The following is a 19,511-nucleotide window of genomic DNA, read 5'->3' on the forward strand; positions in this document are numbered from 1 at the left end:
CTCAGCCAGTGAGGAGAGAGAGAGGGGGTGGGGCTGAACCATAGCTCCGTGTCGGAATGGATACACAGAGCTACAGCTCAGCTCGGATGCGCCCACAGCAAGCTGCTTGCTGTGGGGGCACTTAACAGGAGGGAGGGGCCAGGAGAACCGAAGAGGGACCGGAGAAGAGGAGGATTTGAGCTGTCCTGTGCAAAACCACTGCACAGAGCAGGAAAGTATAACTTGTTTATTATTTTTATAGAAAAATAGACTTTACAATCACTTTAATTTCAAACCTGGAACAGGTAACCATTTCAATTCTTCACTCTATTTTCTCATGACGTGTCCTTTACAACCATTTACAAGAAAAAAGTTTCCCCAACTAGCTGAGCAAATTTTGTTGTTTGTAGCATTGTATATTTTTTGGGAGGGGCATTTTTTTGCTCACATAACAATATTAATAATGTTATAAGATGACATATTGTAGTTTTAAAGATGCATTAGGATTTTGGGGAAATTAAGTCATCTTTTCTCAACCTCTTGAGAATTTGGTTGCTTTCAGGCTGAAGGTGTGGAGCCCTATGTGCACTGTCCTCCCTTCCCATAGGTGTTGTCTTATGAAAGCTTATTTTTCATATTAATTATTAACAATTCAATATTACAAGCTAAGACATTGAACAGCTGCAGCAACAAACATGCAAACACCGTCCATGTAAAAAAAAAAAAATGCTGATCAGTCTGTATCTAGAAGAACACTGCATTTCACATTTTCTAAAATAATTTTATCCTCTAGAATCCACTCACAATGGTGCACAAACACATGTAAAAATGCACACGAATGAGCACACAGTTTTCTGCAATGCTGTTTATTTTAATTGGCACCCTATAAATGTTTTAGTAGTGGGCAATGCACTTGTACTGCAGCGTGCCACAATGCAAATGCAATGTGGTATACCCAGGGCTTAAGTCCTATGGGAACGGAGTTCCTGTACTTTTTCCACAACAGGCACTCAGTTCCCATTAGCAGCCATGTCCTGCAAGACTTTGAAGTATGTGAGCTGTGTGGTAGCTGACGGGTAGATCAGGTCCCTGCTGCTAAGAGATTGTATTTAGTCAGACCTCTTGTGATGCGCTCCTCCCCGCCGGCCCCTCCTGATTTTCTGTCTCCTCATCCCCCCTCCAGTCTCCTGCATACTTGCTCTGTGTGTCCCGCTGAATCCCCCCCTCCATTATCTTCAGTGCCATATGATGAGAGAACCCAGAGGAGGAGCACAGCTATTCTGCTCACAGGACATGCAGGGAGAGAGGTGAGCTGAGGGAAGAACATCAGTTTGGGGTGGTAAGCTGAGCACAATACCTGGCAAAGTTTAATGCCAGGAGGGAAGTTTATGTGGAAATATGTGAAGGGTTGGAATAGCAGCGAGTGTGTGTTGGAGCCCTGCAGAGTTTGCAGCCCCCCAAGCTAACCTACATCTTCTAAGCAGGAACACATCACTATCTCACTAAGCATTCTGTCCAGATAATGTGCAGTTCATTTATGACCTTTCCTTTTAACCCTGTGTTATCCAAACTCTGTTCAATGAAAAGTGTAAACTCACCACATAAACACCACACTATATACAAAATAACTTTCCCCAATAAAGATCAGAACATGATGTTCACATTTGCATGGAAGCACAATTGAATGAATGCTGATTATTCAGAGAATTACCGTATTTGTGTTTATTGAGGATTTTTTTTAAATTTACTAACAGTTAAGTTTCATACACACAATACGAAAATTGGATGAAAAATACCTCTTGAAGCGTTCGTGCATATGAGCGTATAATTATTTTTTTTTTTCAGTGGGGGAGTGGATCTTGGGTGGAAGTTCCCACACTTTTTCCCCAGGATTAGACCCCTGGGTATACCATATTATAAAAAGGGTAAATGTAAAATTTTCATACATTAAGGTGCACTATTAGTTCATTCCATATTAAGGCTGCCTTAATGCAGCATGCCTCAACATGTGGCTTGATGCTATGCATTATCGTGTTACCACAATGCATAGTCTTAATGATCCCAAAAGGAAACCTGTTCTAAGACGAATCTATGGATAGCCATTGATGACAATCATTTGACAAATTAACTTCAGGGCTTTTACAACTACAGCAATGACAGCTCTAAGCTTTCCCCAGAGTTGCCAATTCAATCATGGCAGTCTTCTGCTGCCAGCACCTTTCTCCTTTGGCCATAAGGCAGCTGGTGATGGTGCATATGCTGCACATACGCACATAGGCACCCTGCAACACCTGGGCAGCAGACAGCGTTCATTCAACAATATTGCTACTAAAAGCTCTTTTTTTTGGCACAAAAGAGAAATATAGCCTCTTATATCAAAAACGATATGTCTACTAATGTTTTTCTGACTCCACATGCAGCAGAAACTAAGTTACACAATGAGCTGACCATAAAAGCTTATATCATCTTCTTAGGTACACTATTACTGCAGAGTCTGTGTACCAATATGTAATCCTTACATGTTTGCAAACAGACATTGTTTCACAGGTTGTGTTGAAGTTTTGTATATAAACACACTATTCCCACCATAGTTTACAGCTTTGTGTAGCCATTTCATACCTGGCAAACTTATGTGGCAAAGATCAATTTGCTTTCTGTTAAGTATTGTATATAATAGGTGCTTAGTAGGTCACATCACCATGCTTTATTTGAATCAGTTTTCATGAATGTATTAGTCTGTAAAGCATGCATTCTTCCCATTGGTGTCCAAGCTAGATATAATGAAGCATTACTTTGGCATTCTGGGTTTTGGGCAGTGATGTTTATTTTCAAAAAAATTGAGCACTTAGCTGTGCCAATCAAATTTGTTACTGCATTTGGCAGATGCTGATTACTCCTGAAATGCTAAAGAGAAAACAAGCTGATGAATTTTTATGAATATCTGTATTTTTTAAAAAGCACATTTTGATTGGACTTTCATTATATTATGAGCTTACACTTGCATATTTTTGTTATTGTGTTAAATATACATGTAGATACTTATAAATTAGCCACTAGAAGGAATTTTCAGTGGCCCAATGTCATTATTCTCTCTTAAAACAACAATAGATAAAAAATTGGACACATCTGGAGTGCGTTATTTCGACTGTATTTACTGACTCATAGGTTCACATTATGAGAGTGCAGTAAAGAATAACTGTCCTGTAGGTTTACAGGGGTCTCCAAATTATGGCCCTCCAGTTGTTCAGGAACTACAATTCCCATCATGCCTAGTCATGTCTGTGAATGTCAGTTTTACAATGCCTCATGGGACATGTAGTTCTGCAGCAGCTGGAGGGCCATAGCTTGGAGATCCCTGCTGTAGAACATCAAAACAAGAAACTAAGCATGTGCAATGTATAAAATTCCAGTGCTAGGGACAAGACCACCAAGATGGAAATGACAAATAGCACCCACAATGTCCACACAACGGATCACAAAGATTCAGTTCAGTGCACTACAAGTTCCACCTTTCAGAAATGTCCATCAGGAATTTTAGTAAGATTCAAATGGAGAGCAATAGTCATTCAGCAATGATTCTGCATCTTCTAATAGAGATCCCGGAAGATCCAGTAAGTTCAAACGACAAACGAATAGTAGCGCAGCATCCTCATTAGCATAATGAGAAATTGCATTGGCATAGTGAGGATTCTTGACATTAAGCATACGGATTGGATGTGGACACTACAAAGCTGTTAATGAGCATTGGTAGCTTTTGCTTCCCAAGCCAACATAGAGAACCAGGTTATATAGCTGTCAAAAAACTGCCAATGCCCAGTGTCCTATGGCGCGATCCACTGCCTTGTGGCAACCTTTACGTGATACTGAAAGGAGGGGGCTGTACAGAGGGACAATAATGCATTTCAAAGGAACAATATTTCTGTGTCAAAACCCCTTGTTAATGAGGATCCCTCACCACTACTATTCTTTTGTCATTTATTGACAACTGAGGTTCTAGTGGTATTCTAGTTTTACAATTCAAGGCAGGACAGCAATGGAAATGTCCCTGCTTTCCAACTCAGTCATTCACCACCTCCATGTGAGGGACAAGTTCCAGTCTGCTTTCTCTAGACCCAAATAGCACTCCTGGATAGCTGGTATCTTTAAAAGTCCTGCCAGAGAGAGAGGACCATGAGCCAGAAGTGCCTGAGATATTTAATACTGCTCAAAGCATGCACTAGTGGGCCCTCTTAAGCCTGCTGATTGGTAGATATGTGCAGTTCGTTTCATTCCATATTAATATCTTGACACATTTTTTTGTTATTTGGATATATCCGAATACCCGAATTACAATATAAACTATTTTTTACTGAATGCTCTGAATAACAAAATTTAATTCAGACTGAAATTTGAATCAGATTTTACATTGAACTCCAGTTAAATTCTAACTGTATACATATTGCTGAAATTTTTCATTTGTTCACTTTGCCAGACTTGAATCGAAAAGAAAATTTTCGATTCGGCCAATTCAAACTTTGATTCAAATGTTTCAAATCAAAAAAAAAAAATTGTTAAATTCAAAGTAAATTAGAAAAATTCAGAATACGAATTGAACAAGTCAACCAAATTTAACTAGATTGTAACGAATTAACTAGATTAACGAGTTGAAACAAAATACATTTTACCATCATGCACATGTATACTGATTGGCCAGGTATTAGAGCTCATTCTGTGCTAAGGATATTTAACGCACCTTGTTGGAGCCAGCACATACAGCAGCTGACTGAGATAATGCACTCAATGCTTGGAGAACACAATTACACAGCGAAGTTGACAAAAAAAATTGAATGTTTGTTTAATTTGGTGTCTAGGTCATGGGTAATCCAACTTATAACATGGGTAAAGGTAAACCTAGTAGGGGAATATTGTGATGAAGACCCAACCACATGCACTATGTTGACAGGGTTTGTCATGTCTCAGGACACTATATGGTGCCTATAAACAGCTGCTGTTCAAATAATTATGACATGAACATTATGACCTATTTTAAATACAGATAAGCAAATATTTAAATCTGCTAAAATTGACAAATAATTAAAATGCGCTGTATTTTTCATAAATGCATTTTTATATTGAAGTAGACAATGATATACCTGGGTTACAGTTCATTATTCTGCCCTGTTTTATACAGAATCCAGACTAAGGAATGCTGTGTTAATTATTTTCAAATTCTAGTAAAAACGTAATGGACTAGAAAGGGCAGCATGTTGCTGACTCCATAATTTGGGAAGAAACATTAATTTAAAACGTTAACTTTCAGAATACAAAAGGTAGTTTGTTCAAACACTTCTCCCTTGGGTGTTATGAAAAGGCTTTAAGGCGTGAACTCTTGAATCTGCCAAGAAGAATTTTGAAAACCAGATGCAATACTGACCTTGTTAGTGTATTCAAAAATATAACTGTTAAAAGTTAATAAAGCACATAGTCAGTATTTGAGATGGTAATGGAATTTGGACTCCCTTTTACATACAAGGGAATGTTGCTCCACAGCAGGGCTTGGTCACCTTTGTGCAATGCCAAGAGATCGCCTGGATCTTTTGAGAGAAGGTTATTAAATAATTGACAGGTTAAAAAATATAAATTCTAATTTTTTTTTTTTATTGCAAGTGGAAAGACATATGAAAGAAGGAACCTGAGGTTTAGGGCAAGCAAGTACAAGTTTCAAGAAAAAATTGTGCAGTATAAAATGCCTGTAAGCAAAATACTTATTTTGGGATTTGTGGTGAAACACATTGTGAAGGTTCCACATTTAGCCTCCAGAATTTGGTTTCTATGGCCTTTATATATTTTTTCAAATTAGCCACAATGTCTTTACTAATTATTTGTAGCTGAAGGTCTGTTTTGCTTTTAGGTGTGTGTTTGTTACTATTACTTCATACATATCTGTTTCTGCCCATAGGCTATAGTGATAGAACAGCTGACCAATTCCTCCTGCACTTCTGTCCCTTATATTGAAGAGACGATGGGTCACCTATTTTTACAGACCCTAAACAGATTCACAAAGAATTTAGATCATCACCAGATCATGTCACCTTAAATAGGATTGGGGTGTATGTTGTGTTATATTGCTATAGTGGGCAACATATCTATAGCTCAAGAGCCACAACTCATCAGACTTTACTGGCACATTAATGGGGCACTCAAAGAGTTAGAAATATGACAAATCTTAATAAAACATTTTTTACATTGAAAACTACAGTCAGACCTATTATAGGCCATGAAATTCATAGCATTACTTCAAAATGTGAACTGTAACTTAATTCTCCACAGCCATCATAATCCCATCCTAAAGAATGCATTATTTATTAAGATGATTACAGCATAATAATCTGTGGAGAATAATCCTCATCAGTCAACACGTTTCCCATTTTACTGCTTTATCAGTATGAAAAACAAAAAGTTACCGTGGTAACTGGATAATAACTGGTAACAAAGGTTATCCAGCTATAATGGGGAAAAGCTTTTGTTGTATTGCTGATGAGGAACAACAAAGATCTATCAGCCAAAAAAATCCCTTACGCCAAGAATTTCCCTCCCTCAACCTGCAGGTCTGTGGTTCACTGAGGTCCAAAGATACCTATATATGTAAGAAGAATACATAATAATATTAAAGCAGGTTTTCACCCTAGAAATAAAAAATGAAAACACAAACTTTAGCTGCAGACTTTTAATAATAGGACACTCACCTGTCCAGGCATCCAGTGCTGTTCTCCCCTGAGCAAGCTCTTTAGTCATCTTCGGGTCCAGCCATTGGCATGTTTACTTTGGGAAGCCAGCTTCGCAGCCGGCTTCCCACTGTGCATGTCATAGAAGGTTGCGGGGGAATGTGGGGCCAAACTTCCACTCAGATGGCTGCATGATCGAACCGAAAGTGGGAGCTGATACCTGTCAAAAACAGTTACCTACTCCCTCCCAAAAAAAAGAGGAGGCAAACTAGCAGAACTTCCTCTTTTGGATGAAGTTCTCTTTAATATCTTACACATGCTTATATTTTAGTTCACAACTAACATGTATGCTTGTAAAGCAGAAATAAAATGTTTGTTGGTATGTAGGGTGTAATACTAATAAGGTAAGGTGGATTATTAGTAAGCTTGGGGAGAAGAGAAAATTGTTGAATTTTGGCATTGCATCTTTGCATCTGATTGGTTTTCAACTCTCACACAGCACAATTAAGAAAATAGAGGTATGAGGATGAGGATCATACTTGCCACAAAACTCTTAGGGAAATGCCAAGAGCAGTAGATTGGCAGAGATCAGAACCAAAACCCACCATTCTGTTACCTTGCCTGGACAACTGTGATGGTAGATAAAGAAACTGAATTAAATGGGAGAGGGTTGATATGGCTGCTAAGATGTCAAATAATTCTTAAGCTTGTATAACCCAAAGTCATCCACTTTTTCTGTAGATGCTCTTTATTGGTTATTGAATTGTCCAATTGTAATTCTGTATATAAAGCAGAGAGCATGCTACCTCTAACAGTTTTCAAGACGGTGTAACAGGAGTGACAAAAAGCTATAATCATTCATGTTTGCCTTCAGCAGCATAAATTGTAAATACAACCCTGATGGGGACATCAAAGCACAAACCTATTACCGAGGACAAATGGCTACCTCATGTGAATCTGACTCACAGAAGCCTTGTCAGTAGTGCCATTATGTTTTGCTTGCTAAATGTAAACCTTAGCATCTGTCATTTTAGTCTGTATTGATGGGTAACTGAACAATATTGAGAGATGTACACAGATATGTTTATATCTAAGCAATACATGTGCAGACCTGATACCCCTAAATATATTTTCCATACCTCATTTTAAATATTCATGTCTATTTTTTTCTGCTTTATTACCCAATATGAATATGATTTTTCTCAAATCAGTTACAAGATAAAATCATACTGAATTTAATGGTATTTTTTTTGATAATTTTTTCAACATACAGTATTATATCATGACCGTGTAACCCCATTATCTCTGAGCCCAGAGCTGCAGCTCTGCATACCCACCAAATCCAAGGCATGGCAAAATGGCCACCGAAGATAGATACTATTTCTGTTGTAGAATCTTGTGTTTTGTACAGCTACAAGGAGTTTTACACACTCAAATTGGTGGTGTAGACAGCTTTTACCTCTAAAAAGAAAACAGAAAAATTCTCTTGGTGACAGCACAAGCCTACCATTATGTAAAGACTATTGGGTACAGATGGGCTACTCTTAGCCCTTGTACACACGGTCGGAGAATCTGTCGGAATGAGTCTTATCGGACCGTGTCGTCAGATAATCTGACTGTGTGTGGTATGCATCGGACTGATTCTGTCCGAATCTCCGTCCGACCCAATTTTCCAACATGTTGGAAATATTTCCTGACCAACTGGGCCGGACGGACCTAATCCAATCATGTGTAGAGCATTTTCATCGGACCAAGTGCCACGCATGCTCAGATCAAATTCCTACATCAAAGCTATTGGCTACTAGCCTGAATGTAGTCCCATCGTAATGAAATTACGTCATCACGTTCTGAAAGATCGGATTTTTCGCCAACTTGGCCCGACCGTGTGTATGCAACAGTTTCGAATACAATCCGTCTGACTAAATCCGACGGGCAAAATCCGACGGATTTGGTTGGCAAAATCTCCGACCGTGTGTGCGTGGGCTTAAAGTGAATGTAAATGGTATTTTTTTTAAATAACAAACATGTTATACTTAACTGCTCTGTGCAATTGTTGTCACACAGCAGCCCCAGTTCTCCTCTTCTGAGGTCCCCTGCCGATACTCCTAGCTCCCCCTCTTCTCAGTTTGCTACCATTGGAAGATGCTTCCTATGGTGGTATACCCTGTGGGCTTGATCCAGAGCCATGATGTGTGTGTAAATTGACATACAGCGTGGCTTGGGCCCCACCTCCAATCCCTCATCACAGGATTTGATTAACAGCAGCAGGAACCAATTGCTCCCACTGCTATTAATCTACCCAGTGAGGAGAGAGTAGAGAAAGCATCTGCTCTTGAGAGAAGCGCTGGATCGAGAATAGGCTCAGGTGATGATAAAGGGTGGCTGGGGCAATGTGTCACTAAGACACGCAGAGCCGTAGTTCGGCCCCACCCCCCACTCTCTCCTCATTGGCATACTGGCTGTGATTGACATTGTGAACATCACTGGATTAGAGGGTTTAGATTAGATTAGATTAGGGATTAGAGGGAGCTCAGGCAAGGATTGGGGGAGGAAGGGGAGGCAGCATACAGACTGTTTTTTATCATTAACATTCTACCTTTACAAACACTTTAGTAGACAATACTTGATAATGAACAGTCCTTGTACATGCATACACACTTATTTGCACAATGTTATATCTACATTTCTCTTTAAACAGCAGTCTTATTTGGAAAAGACTGTGCATACCTTAAAAGTTCAACTAAGCAGGCTTGCAAAGCAATTCTTAATAATCACATAACAAATCTGTCTATGTAGTCCTCAAAAGAGGTTGACTATCAGCTGGTTGATCTTGCTGCAGATTATATCACCTAAGCAGCTTTCCTTGGAGTTTGACAATGGTTAACTGTTCACGATTTAACCTTGACATTTCTTTGGGATATTCTCCTCTGCACCCTACCCATCCTCAGGGAGTAACACTAAGGCCGGACATACATGGTGAAAATTACAGGAAAGTGGTTGCAGGAAAGAAATTTGCATGGTTTCCCCATCAACACAGACAATTCTGAAAGGGGAATCCACAATTATCTTCTCCTGGTGGGGGGGGGGGCATATCCCTGCCAGGAGAAAACAGTGATTATCTATAGCAGGCGCTTGTGATAATGGGATGTACCCTAGTTGATCAATGGATCAACTTGGTACATTCAGCCTGCCCATTAACTGTTAAAATCTCATCTGGTTCCGGCTGATCTGGTCGAGATTTGAACCATGTATGGCCAGCCTTACTTAACCCTACCACCTATACTCCCATCTTCTAGCTTTCCAGAACAAGCCCTGTAAGCACAGACATGGCTCTGTCTAATTACTAGACATGTGCAGAGTAAAATATTTTGTTTCGGAATTTCGTTTTCGTCCGAAAAATGTATTTATTTGGTTACTCCCAAAATTCGTTTTTATTTATTTAGTTTTTCTTTCAAAAATTGCATTCGTCCGAAAATCCACATGAATTACGGTCGAATCTGTCTTTGAAGGCTTATGGTGTCTGTCGAATGTATAAAGAAGATTCGACGGAGCTAGTATATAGCGTACTTTGTGTTAACTTTAGAACCCTATTAAAGTCTATGGGACTCTAACGTTCAAAATCTAAAGTGCTAATTTTAAAGGCTAATTTGCAAGTTACTGTCCTAAAAAGTGTTTGGGGACCCGGGTCCTGCCCCAGGGGACATGTATCAATGCAAAAAAAAGTTTTAAAAACGGCCGTTTTTTCGAGAGCAGTGATTTTAATAATGATTAAAGTGAAACAATAAAAGTGTAATATTCCTTTAAATTTCGTAGGGGGGGAGGTGTCTATAGTATGCCTGTGAAGGGGCGCATGTTTCTGTTGTTTAGAACTGTCCCTGCACAAAGTGTCATTTATGCAGGAAAAAAACTCCTTTAAAATCACTCGCAGCTATTATGAATTGTCGGCTCCCACGTAAAAAAATTTTTAAATTTGATGCGGAGTTCCCCTTAATATCCATACCAGACCTGAAGGGCCTGGTAATTGAATTTGGGGGACCCCTACGCTTTATTTATTTTTATCAATGACTTTCAATGAGTGTTCTCTGTATTACGGAGCAGACAATTCATAATAGCTGCAAGTGATTTTAAAGGACTTTTTTTCCTGCAGAAATGACACTTTGTGCAGGGACAGTTCTAAGCACCAGAAACATGCGCCCCTTCACAGGCATACTATAGACACACCCCCCCCCCCCCACGAAATTTAAAGGAATATTACACTGTTATTGTTTCACTTTAATCATTATTAAAATCCCTGCTCCCGAAAAACGGTAGTTTTTAAAACTTTTTTTTGCATTGATACATTTCCCCTGGGGCAGGGCCCGGGTCCCCAAACACTTTTTAGGACAGTAACTTGCAGAATCTTTTCTCTCCGTCAAATCTTTTTTCTCTGTCGAATATTTTCTCTATATAATCTTGGACTAATAGAGGTAAGGTTAGGCACATTCGACCACAGGTTCTATAGACAGATTGTTATTGTCAGAGTCACGTTGAATCTCCTATTCTATATCGAACTGTTGTAACAATGAAAACGAAAATAAAGCATTTATTTATGTCGGATCTTTCTTTTTTCGGATTCTGTGCTTTCGTTATCGTTTGTCAAAACGAAAACGAAAATAGCTGAAATTCGGACGAAAATGCATTTGGAAGAAAACGAGTGCACATGTCTACTAATTACCATCATATTTACAATGATTTTATAAACGTGAAATCTCTCTAATGGAGACCCAGATATCATTAAAAAGTTGGGTTCTAATCCTTCCCTATTTCAAAAAATGTATTTGGTTCAACATACGTTTGGCTATACTCCTGCAAGTAACTTAACTTTTTTTTAATAATGATGACCAACCTGACATTTTACATAATGATGGCTAACCAGACATTTTTGGTTGTATTTGTTAGCTTTACTACACTGTACTATTGGTCAACTTTTCAATAGCACACTACATCAAGAGGCTAAATTCATTATTGCACCCTAATGTACTGTAAACATGCAGTGGGCTAAACGTATTGCGCCATTTTTCTCTGATTGTCCTAATAAATTCTTAAAAATTATTTTTGAATTATTTTTATTCTGAATTTAAGTTCCACAAACCAAAAAAATTTCACTCCTCAATGTGGACTGCATAATTCCATATGTATTATAGTTTAAACCGATGATCTCAGACAAATCACAATGCAAATCACTTAACACTTGAAGAAAAATGTAGATGCCTTCAAGTGTTAACACATTTGATATGCATCATTTTCTATATTTTTTACGTCAAAACACATGGCTGATCCTAGGGGGCTGAAGCTTGTATATAGACGTTGCCTGTGTACATAAAGTGTAAAAGCAGGTCTGGTACCAATCAGCTAGAAACCATCTTACAATTAATAACAATGTAGAATAATAGAAGTGGCAAGGAGACATAAACCTGGTTTACATTAGTTAGTTCACATCTTGCTATTTTGTTCTGATGTCACCAGGCAAGTTGAACTTGGAAAGGGGCAATTTAGATCATGCATGTTGGACTTGAGTGATAGATTTGCAAATTGCACAGGATGATTCTACAGGGTCACATTAGTTCCTGAGTGTCTGACCGAAAAATGAAGGTTGCAACCATTCTATAATTGATGTAACTTATAAAGAAAAAATGTAAATAATATGTTTTAAAAAAGTGTTTGCATGTTTTTTTTCATCTACAATGTATGTTTGCAAAATTTAGACCCCAATAATTGAACACAAAAAAACATTTTTGAACTTCTGAAAGGCAAATAGTTTTGTGAATTTGAGAGCAACTTGGCTTCTATGTTAAAAGTAAACCTCTGCTTTGTCCATGCAGGACAAATTAACAGGTTCACCTTAATGAAAACCTCCATAGACACATACATGTTAAAAATGTTCTATCCTGATGCTCTGTTTAGCTGCTTGGAGTGAAGTAAAAGCTCTTTGACGCTTACACAGGACTATGGACTTTCCATGTGACAGCACTTAAGCCTAGTACACACAGGCCAAATGCCGGGCGGCATTGGCCGGTTCAATAGAAACTGGCTGACCGGCCGGTCAGCCTGACTGAAAAAGGTCTGCCGATCGGCTCTCAATCAGTGTTCTCAGCCAATAGCTAAGAGCGCTGACTGAAGTGTTCTGGTGGGGGGTCCGTCCCCCTGCCAGAACACGATAGCACAGCAGGGGAGATCGCTGTACTAACATTGGATCGTTAGTACAGCGACTCCTCTGGAGTTGTCTGTTTTTTTCCTGTTAAGCCGTGGGCTGTGTGTACCTGGCAACCATTCACTGCAAATTTGTATTGGTATACCATTAGATATGCAGCCGGGGAGGGGGAGGAGGAGTTGCAGGGGTCATCAAGTGGGATGTTTCAGAAAGGGTTGTAGCTTTCCCAAGCCTATTTGTAGGCATACAGGGTATTACAGATTCTCTTTATACATTTTTTTTAAAACTGATATTTTATACTTTTAAAAGGTAGTTGGTGTAAGTGCATGTAAACCTTTTCATACAGTATAGCCAGTGAAGTGTGAGGTGAGGCACAAAAAAACTCTTCCACTTAACCACTTGCCCTCCTGAAAGTTTTACCCCCCTCATGAGTAGGCCATTTTTTTCAGTACTGCGCTCTCTGCTTTTTAGGCAATTGCTCAGTCATGCAACTCTGTATGCAAATTACATTTTATATGATTTATTTTTTCCCACACAAATAGCGCTTTTCTTTGGTGGTATGTGGTATTTGAGTACTACTGGTATTATATATATATATATATATATATATATATATATATATATATATAAATATTACGAAAGGACCAAACATTTTGGGAAACAAAATAATTCAATAAAATCGAATCTCCTCATAAATTTAGGCCAAAATATACTCTGCTACGTGTCTGTAGTAAAAAAAAAAAAAATCACAATATGTGTATATTGATTGGCTTGTGTGAACGTTATAGCATCTGCAAACTATGATATATACTGTATATATGACAATTGATCAACCCTTAGGTACTGACGGCCTATCATTTCTTGGGGCCCCAAAATGCCAGAACAGTACAGATACCCTCCAAATTACCTTTTTTGGGGGGAAAGTAGACCGCACAAGGTATTTATTAAGAAGCATGGAGAGATTTTTTGTCAAATGTTTTGGAAAATGAAGAAATTAAATGTTTTTTTTTTGTTTTTTACATAGTGTCACCAGAACAGTACAGATTCATCATATGATGGTGTGACAGTAACTAGGGATACTGACTGGTGACGGTATGTAAATGTTTTAACATTTTATTTTTTACATCCTGTCACCATAATGACACTATAACTCTGGAGGGGTGATCAGGATATATATATATATATATATATATATATATATATATATATATATATATATATATATATATATATATCTTTTTTTTTTTTTTACACTGTTATTGCTTATACATCAATGATCACTGTATAAGCAAAAGTTTTAGCTGTCATGAATGGGTTTCCATGTACCATGTGATTGCTGTGGGCCAATCACAACCATAAGAAAGCTGTTCATGAATAGAAAGCCATTGTTTACATTGTTATCATGTGATTGCTATGACCAATCATAGCAGCCACATGATACTTTGTTACCGGTAACAGTAATCCGCTGCATCTGGGCAGCTGCGTAAATTATATGCATGAGTTTAATTGGAATTTATATGACCAAATAGTTTATTCTCTTGTGTAAAAGACTCTAACCATTTAAAACAAAGCCCAGGGTGTTAGCCCTGTTACTACTGAAAAGGAGATCAGCTTGATGAAAAGTCTTTTTGATTTAACACCTGAGTATACCCAGTGCCTGGTCTCCTCCTGCACTCAGTGGTTCCTCCTATCAGCCCCTAAATCACTCAAGTTGTAACCAAAATAGAATAGCTTAGCAACTATGTCATACCAGAGATCCACACAATGTTTCACTCAACTTCGAGGAGCATTAAAAATACTAGTCACGATAAAAGAGTCTATGGCCAAATTAACTCCACCTAAACGCGACAATTCACAACAAAAATTAAGTGCAGAACTTTCCGTTTCACTTTCATGGGCACATCACATCCAGAAAGGCGACAAAGTCCTGTTGCTGTGTGCACACCAGACAAGATTATTACACAAAATAATAATCTTTGGGTTTTCTGTGCATCGGGGCGGCATATTGATATGTGCATGCTTATTGTGGCCAGAACTAGGGATGTACCAATACCATTTTACCCATACTTTGTTGGTACTCGCCGATGCCAATTACCAATACCTACTGCAACTTTTTTTATTTCAGTTCAGCTGTCAGCAATGGTACAAAGCATTGAAATGTTATTTACAAATAAAATAATTGTTCTTTAAAATATTGCGCTTTTTCATGTGTGTAAATATATGTTAAAATATATGTGTAAAAATATGCACTTTCAAAGCAAACACAAAAGAAGTTGTCATTGTTTATCGTTTCTAAAATAGACACAAACACAAAAAAAAGCAAGAAAATAATAAATGGAGGAGAATAGGGAGTTAAGGCTGATTAAATTAAGGGTCAATAAGGGGTTAAACAGAGGAACATTTGTTTATCCCTTTGATCTGCAGATGAAGAAACAGAAAGATACAAAAAGGAACAATGTTTCTTTTTATTTTAGTGTTTCAGCAGTTGAGCAATGTTGTTAAACATTGCCGGTGTCTTGTCATATAAGGTCCCCCATCCGATAGTGTCCGCTGTGTACTGCGCATGTGCAGTACACAGCTACACGGATTCCGAAAATTGCCGAGGATGAACGGCGCCTGCGCCGTGAGTCCAGGTTCTATCCCCACTATCCAAGTGGACATAGAGTAGGAATATAAAAGAGCCGAGCGCAGCGAGGCCGAGCCCGAAGCGTGGCGAGGGGCCCTTTAATATTCACAATCCTATGTCCGCTTGGATGGTGGGGCCACCACCTCCACTCACGGCACAGGCGCCGTTCAACTTCGGAGATTTTCCGAAGCTTCGTCCGCCCCGTACTGCGCATGCGCAGTACGGGGCGAACGCTATATGATCGCCGGACACTATATGGCACAACACCGGCTGCTTTTTTTTTTTTTTTTGACGGCTCCAATTATCTTACTACTTTAACACTTCAGCTATCAACAGGGGAGATCCACTGACAGCTCAAAGAACTGAGCCTGAAAGTATCGGTTTCAGGTATTGGTGCATTTGCATGAGTACCGATACTTGTGTAAATACTCGGTATCGGCACAGATACTAGTATCAATGCAACCCTAGCCAGAACTATTCTTGTTTTAAGCTCCAGCAGGGGCACTTTCTAAATATTATTTTGTTTTAGTCTGTATGAACCATTTTCAGTTTACTGTGCTTTGAACAGATTTCTGAATTGCCTGTCGGGTTGTTGCGCCTTGCAATTCTTATTACTCTTTGCACTGATTTCTTAAGTAAGCTTGATGGCGGGGGTGGGGGTCTCTGGGGTCTTCACCTCTGTTACTTTCAGTTAAAAAAATAAAATAAATGGGGTGCTCTTGCATCTATTGAAAATTTCAGTAAGTGCCTGAGCATATAACTTTCAGCTAGAGAAATGTGTGAATGTTGTGTCTTTCCTTCCTTGTGGTGAGGGTTTCAAAGATCTGTCACAATACACACCCATAACTCTTGGGAAAGTTATCTAGTTTTTTTTTTTTTTTTTTTTATACATTTTCTCTTTAGCTGAAAATCATTACCAGTTTGGGTGTTGCATACCTGAACCTAATGTACATTGCACAAGGTAAAAAAAAGTAAATACATCAAGAAGAAAGTTCTTCAAACCATTAATAAATTCAGACTCCCACATCACAAAGGTCCACATTTTAGTGTGTTTGAAGTGTAGCGTTAACGAAATGTTGATAGCAATAGCTCATCTTGAGTGTATCCTAGTAGACAGGCTCTACAAATCACCCTGATAACGTATCTAGCTATGAGTTCCGTTTTCAGCTTTAAGACTGCTAAGGTAACTTTCTAGATGGGTCCCACTTGACCTTTGCTCAGTGAATGCTTACAAAGAAATAATTAGGAAGATAACTAAATCCTAATTGTAATTACATATCGTGGAGTATGTTAATATTTCTGCCAATTTAGGGAGTACAAAGACACTGGTGAAAGTCAGGATTTGCTGTTGATTCATGCTCATCTAAGGCCTCTTGAACAGGGGCATCTGAGCTCATGCAATGTAAAAACCAGCATATCTCCCCACGCAAAAAGCCCTGATACTGCTTGCAGCTGTCTGTAGATATATAGTATCTCACAAAAGTGAGTACAACCCTTACATTTTTGTAAATATTTTATTATATATTTTCATGTGACAACACTGAAGAAATTGCACTTTGCTACAATGTAGCGTAGTGAGTGTGCAGCTTGTATAACAGTGTACATTTGCTGTCCCCTCAAAATAACTCAACACACAGCTATTAATTGACTAATTGAAATTGTCCACATTGGGCCCAAAGTGTCAATATTTTGTGTGGTTACCATTATTTTCCAGCGCTGCCTTAACCCTCTTGGGCATGGAGTTCACCAGAGCTTCAAATTTTGCCACTGGAGTCCTCTTCCACTCCTCCATGACAAAATCATGAAGCTGGTGGATGTTAGAGACCTTGCGCTCCTCCACCTTCCATTTGAGGATGTCCCACAGATGCTCAATAGGGTTTAGGTCTGGAGACATACTTGACCACTCCATCACCTTTGCCCTCAGCTTCTTTAGCAAGGCAGTGGTCGCCTTGGAGGTGTGTTTGGGGTCTTTATCATTTTGGAATACTGCCCTGTGGCCCAGTCTCTGAAGTAAGGAGATCATGCTCTGCTTCAGTATGTCACAGTACATGTTGGCATTCATGGTTCCCTCAATAAACTGTAGCTCCACCAGCATGCTTGATTGTAGGCAAGGCAAACTTGTCTTTGTACTCCTCACCTGGTTGCCGCCACACACGCTTGACACCATCTGAACCAAATACATTTATCTTGGTCTCATCAGACCACAGGATATGATTCCAGTAATCCATGTCCTTAGTCTGCTTGTCATCAGCAAACTGTTTGCGGGCTTCCTTGTGCATCATCTTCAGAAGAGGCTTCCTTTTGGGATGACAGCCATGCAGACCAATTTGATGCAGTGTGTGGCGTATGGTCTGAGCACTGACAGGCTGACCCCCACCCTTTGAACCTCTGCAACAATGCTGGCAGCACTCAAACAACTTTTTGCAAAGACAACCTCTGGATATGATGCTAAGCATGTGCACTCAACTTCTTTGGTCGACCATGGCGAGGCTTGTTCTGAGTGGACCAGTCCTGCTAAACCGCTATATGGTCTTGGCCACCATGCTGCAGCTAAGTTTCAGGGTCTTGGCAATCTTCTTGTTGCATAGGCCATCTTTATGTAGAGCAAAAAATAAAATTCAGATCCTCAGAGTTCTCTGCCATGAGGTGCCATGTTGAACTTCCAGTGACCAGTATGAGAGAGTGAGAATGATGATATAAAATTTAACACACCTGCTCCCCATTTACAGCTGAGATCTTGCAACACTAATGACCCCAGGGAAGGAAAATGGCTAATTGGGCCCAATTTGGACATTTTCCCTTAGGGGCGTACTCACTTTTGTTGCCAGCGGTTTAAACATTAATGGCTGTGTTTTGAGCTATTTTGAGGGGACGGCAAATTTACACAGTTATACAAGCTGTACACTCACTACTTTACATTGTAGCAAAGTGTCATTTCTTCAGTGTTGTCCCATGAAAAGATATAATGAAATATTTACAAAAATTTAAGGGGTGTACTCACTTTTGAGAGCTACTGTAAATGGCTCTGCACAGCTAAATGCTATATACACAGGTGCTTGCATAAATACCAGTATAACGCACACCTTCCATAAATAGGTTGGTACATTTCCTTATAGGCCATAATTCAGGATTAGATCTGCAAGCTATGGTATGACCTCACACCAGTGGCAAAGCGTGATCATTTTTGATTATAGAACTCAAATGCTAACAGCATTGCGACAATAAATTAGCCAGCTTTATTTAGTCATCTTTCATTTATTAGCCTTTGTTATGTTGGGCATACTCAAGTCATTTTGGCATGTGGAAAGCATTAGTTCAAGTTTATTGACCACTGGGTGGCGCTATGGCCAGCTAGAGATTTCTTTTTTTATCTCTACAGATATATAGATTTCCATCTTTTTAATGAATACATGCCTAGCTATTATATAAATATTAGATTACCCTCTGGCTATATGCTTTACTGAACCTTTATTGAAAGAGATCAGAAATAATCCTTGTTTAAAACTGGAGTAGCTTTTCTCTTTAGAGATATATCACCACCACATTTTGCGTTTCTCCAGGACCAGCAATCAGCACTTTGTACTTAAATAAAGCCTAGAATAAATAAGAGGAAGTCAGTGAGTCTGGTGACTGATTCAATAGCGGCAGATTGTTAGGAACACTAATGTGCTTTTAAAAATGTTTTGAATTTAAGCCAAGCATATTTCTTTTGTTTAGACTGAAATAAATTGCTCTAACACTTGAGTAAAATGTTTTACTTTACACTGGAAACTTTAAAAGCATGACTTTTTTTCTTTAAATAACTTTTAAACCCCAGGTGAGCCAATTCTAGCGCTCCAAATGATACAGAACTACATTTCTGTGTTACAGTCAATTGATGTTTTTTGCAGCCTGACTAATATTCTTTAATATACCCATTTCTAGTTGTCCCTTAGTCTTCTATGTGTTTTTATTATCATGCTGTCCCACTAAATTGTTTTATAAAACTGCATTTGCTGAATATTTTAAAGCC

General features: G+C 38.8%; 1 protein-coding gene and 1 non-coding gene across 2 annotated transcripts in view; one reads left to right on the plus strand and one right to left on the minus strand.

The window, feature by feature from the left end:
* Positions 1-19,511, plus strand: part of LOC143928214 (uncharacterized) — a 694,330-nt gene that overhangs the window by 390,400 nt on the left and 284,419 nt on the right. The gene's annotated exons all lie outside the window — the stretch shown is intronic.
* On the minus strand, positions 14,740-14,867 carry LOC143928651 (small nucleolar RNA SNORA68). The gene has a single exon (XR_013262484.1). It is a non-coding gene; the product is annotated as a small nucleolar RNA SNORA68 (small nucleolar RNA).

Source organism: Lithobates pipiens, unplaced genomic scaffold (assembly GCF_037356315.1).
Source record: "Lithobates pipiens isolate NorthernLeopardFrog02 unplaced genomic scaffold, aLitPip1_a1.2 Scaffold_23, whole genome shotgun sequence".
Classification (NCBI taxonomy): domain Eukaryota; kingdom Metazoa; phylum Chordata; class Amphibia; order Anura; family Ranidae; genus Lithobates; species Lithobates pipiens.